Here is a 4,442-nt window from a genome sequence, read left to right on the forward strand (position 1 = left end):
AAATAAAATAAAATAAAATACAAATAAAATAAAATACCGGGAGCGATTTTTATTCACTTTATCACACACTCCGTGCCCGAAATTTGAGCTGCGGCCAATTATTTTAAAGTGCCGCCTGATGGAGAGGAGCGGAGTTCGGCTCTGAAAATTCCATCCATCCCTCCATCCCTGAATCCCAAATCCCGGGAAAAGGGAGCGGGGCGCGGATTTGGGAGCAGCCAGTGCCCGCTCCGGGATGGATCCATCCAAAATCGCTTCCCCCTCCAAAGGCGGCGGCGATCGTTGCCTGCGATTCCCTGGATTTTGGGGAGGGAAAGGGGTGCGGGGACGAGCCAGGGATGGGGATTGGGAAAGGGGACACGGCACCACCACAACTTGCTCGGGAATTGGCGGAGCCGGCCCCGTTTTCTTCCCGGATTTTCGGCCGAATCCCAATCCCAGCCCCAAAGCGCCGCTCCCGGAGTTCCCCGGCGGGATTCCAGATCCCGATTGTCCGGAGATCCCAAACCCCCGGCATTGGGAGGTTTGGGGTTTTTCCCTCGGGATGGCTCTGGGGGATGTGGGGAGAGGGGTGCGGTGCTGGGAGAGGGGCCTGGACTGGGATGGGGGCACTGGGAGAACTGGGACTGGGGGGAACTGGGAGAACTGGGACTGGGAGAACTGGGACTGGGGGGAAATGGGATGGATTCCCCATTCTGCTCCCGAACTGGGGGTCACTGGGATTGGGTTCCCATCCCTGCTCCCAGAACTGGAGTTACTGGGAGCGGGTTCCGCTCTCTGTTCTGGGACTGGGGGTTACTGGGAGCAGCTCCCCCTTTTCCTTGGGATTTGGGTCACTGGGAGCAGCTCCCCCTTTTCCTTGGGATTGGGGTCACTGGGAGCAGCTCCCCGCTTTTCCCTGGAACTGGGGTCACTGGGAGCAGCTGGGAATGGGATCCTTGGGATTCCCTGTCCAAGGAAAGAGAGGGGAGCTGCTCCCAGTGACCTCAATCCCAAGGATCCCATTCCCAGCCCCTTTCCTAATCCCAATCACCCACCGGCCCCTCCCGCATCCCAGAATCCCAAATCCAAGGGGAAGAGGGAGGGAAGCTCATCCTTGGGGTCAGCGCTGCTCCAGGCGCCCCTTCCCTCATCCCGGCGCTGCCCCTGATCCACAAATTCCCTCATCCCGGGACTCCTCGGGATGCAATTCCCGGGGTTTTAATTAAACCCCGCACTTGTGGCCTGGGGACAAATCCCGGGATGAATCGGGAATTCAGCTCTTATTTAGGGATTCCAAATTCCCCTTTTCCCCTTCCCTTCCCCCGTCACAAAATCGGGATCTTCCTTCATTTCCAGATGGAGCAGTTTGGGAAAGGGATGGGAAAAAACAGAACAAAACCGGGAAAAAAGGACGGGAAGACGGAGCCGCGGGATGAGCGGGATGCGCCATCTCGAGAATTCCCATTTTCCCCCAATCCAGCCTCCCCCGAGCCGCCCCCATCCCGGAATTCCCGCTGCTCGGTTGTTTTTGGGGGATGCTTTGAAACTCGGGATTTGTTGGGATCTGCGGGAAGGGCGGGGAGGGAATTGCGGGTTTTATTCCCGATTCCATGGATTAATGGGGACACGGAGCCCGGCACCGCTGGAATTGTGTTCCCGGCGCTTCCTAATTAGCTCATCAACAAAGATTCCCGCCGGGATTTGGGATCAGCACCGGGAAAAAGGAGCCGCGAGCTCCGCAGGCTCAGCCCGGGAGGGATTTCTGGGATTGAAACCTTTCCTGGGATGTTTTGGATAAGCGGGATTGGGTTTTTTGGGTTTTTTTCCCTTCCTTTCCCTGTTTTTCCCGTTGTTTTCCATGAAAAAAATTCCCAAATCTGCCTGCAGGGGTGGAGGGAACCGGGAGGGAATGTTGGATAAGGGCTATGAAATGGAAAAAGTGAAGCGGGAAATGGAAAACGGGGAGGAAAAAAAAGGGAAGTGGAAAGGAGGAAATAGGGGGGAAAATCAAATGGAAAATGGAAAAACGGAAATGATGGGAAAATGGAGATGATGGAAAAATGGGAAAATGGAGATGATGGAAAAATGGAAATGGAAAATGGGAAAATGGAAATAATGGAAAAAAGGAGATGATGGAAAATGGAGATGAGGGAAAAATGGAAATGGAAAAATGGGAATAATGGAAAAATGGAAATGGGAAAATGGAAATAATGGAAAAATGGGAAAATGGGAAAAGGAAATGGAAAAATGGGAATAATGGAAAAATGGGAATAATGGGAAAATGGAAATGGAAAAGAGAAAAGTTAAAATAGAAAACATAAAAAAAAAAAGAAAAAAAAAGAAAACCCAGAAAGAAAAACCAAAACGTAAAATATAAACCCACAACCAACAACAACAACAAAATATAAAACACAAAAATCAAAATCCAAAGAGAAACCCCAAAATGAAAAGATGAAGAGAGAAAAAGATCAAATTAAAGGAATAACAATAATAAAGGAATAATAATTGCCGTTCCATACAACAGGTAGAGAATAATTAATGCCATTAACAGCACGCAAGAAACCCATGGAATATCCGGCCCTGGAAGAGACCCAGAAGCCTCATCCACCCCTCCAGCCGTCATTTCTCCTCCTCATCATCATCGATCCCAGAGAAAACATTCCCGGTTTTCCAGAAAAACCCCCCCGGAAAAAATCCCAGCCGGGAATGAGGACGCAGCTCCCGTTATCCCGGAATCAGAGAAATTCCCACTTCCCTGCACAAAAAAAACCCGGGAATGGGCAGGAATTGGCCTCTGGGGAGGGGGGGAGGGGGGAAAGCGATTAATTAATTAATTAATTAATTGATCGATTGATTAATTGATGTCTTTATTTAATCGCGGAACCCTCAGCTGTTGATTTCTTGATTTCTCCACCTGGAGATATTTATCAATTTATTTCCAGCTGTATCAATTTATTTCCAGCTTTGTTAATTTATTTCCAGCTTTGTTAATTTATTCCCAGTTTTAATTTATTCCCAGTTTTAATTTATTCCCAGCTTTATTAATTTATTTCCAGTTTTATTAATTTATTTCCAGTTTTATTAATTTACTTCCAGTTTTAACTTATTTCCAGTTTTTCAAATTTATTTCCAGTTTTTCAAATTTATTTCCAGTTTTATCAATTTATTTCCGGTTTTATTAATTTCTTTCCACATTTATTAATTTACCTCCATTTTTATTCCTTTTTTAACCTCCGTATTCATTTATTTACCCCAAATTTTATCCCCCTGAATGTATTTTATTTGCCTATTATTTATTAATTAATGAACGTTAATTTCCCTGTCTGTTTACCTGTTTATTCATTCATTTATAATGAATTATTTAACCTCTATTTACCTGTTTATTTATTAATTTATATTTATTTACCTGTTTATTTATTAATGAATAATAATTAATTTACCTTTCCATGTACCTGTTTATTTATTAATTAATAATCTATTTATTTACCTGTTTATTTATTAATTAACACTAATTCACCTGTTTGTTTACCGGCTTATTAATTAATTTATAATTGATTAATGTACCTGTTTATTTATTAGTATTAATTTACCTGTTTATTCACTAATTTATAATAAATTTATTAATTCATTCATTCATTGGCATGACTCTCCCTGTTTATTAATTTATCATTAATTTCCCTCCCTGATTTTTATTAATTTATCATTAACCCATCTCTTCATTTATCAATTCATAATTGACTTCATTCCCTATTTATTTCTTAATTAATGATTTTCTCCCATCGATTCATTCATTTCATTTCTTCAATTCATTCGTTTTTCCACCCAAGGCCCATCCCAGGAAATTCCAAAGGCGCTCATCCCAAAATCCCGAGCCCGGAGCAGCTCCCGGTTATCCCGGAGCCTTTGGAATTGTCACCCTCAGTAATGAATTCCAAAGGAAACCTGGGAATATCCCATAAATCCTCGGGAATTCAGCGCCGCGGCCTTCCCGGGATTTATGGGATAAGGAATCACGGCTGGAGCTCATCCCGGCAACTCTGGGAAGGGAAAAAGGAATTCCAGCTTTTCCCGGGAATTCATCGGCCTTTTTATGGCGCATTCCAGGAAAAAAAAAAACCGGATTCCCGGAGTTATTCCCGACACCCCAAATTCCCCGGGAGGAGCTCATGGAATGAGGAGGGGGAGGGGGAGGGATGGATCAGCGGCTTCCCGGGATTCCAGGGATGGATTTGGGGCTCCCAGGGTCTGCAGGGATCGGGATCAGCCAGGGCCGGGGCAACGGCCGGAGCTGGGAATGGGGGACGAGGGGGGAATTTGGGAAGCAGCACCAAAATTTGGGATGCAGCACCAAAATTTGGGATGCAGCACCAGGGACAAGGGGGTGAATTTGGGATTCGGGATCAGGGATGTGTTGATGAGTCCCTGTAGATGAGGGAAATTTGGGATTTGGGATCAGGGAT

This window comes from Corvus kubaryi, unplaced genomic scaffold, assembly GCF_017639235.1.
Source record: "Corvus kubaryi isolate FWS band 111438036 unplaced genomic scaffold, C.kubaryi_AGA036_p1.0 36928, whole genome shotgun sequence".
Classification (NCBI taxonomy): domain Eukaryota; kingdom Metazoa; phylum Chordata; class Aves; order Passeriformes; family Corvidae; genus Corvus; species Corvus kubaryi.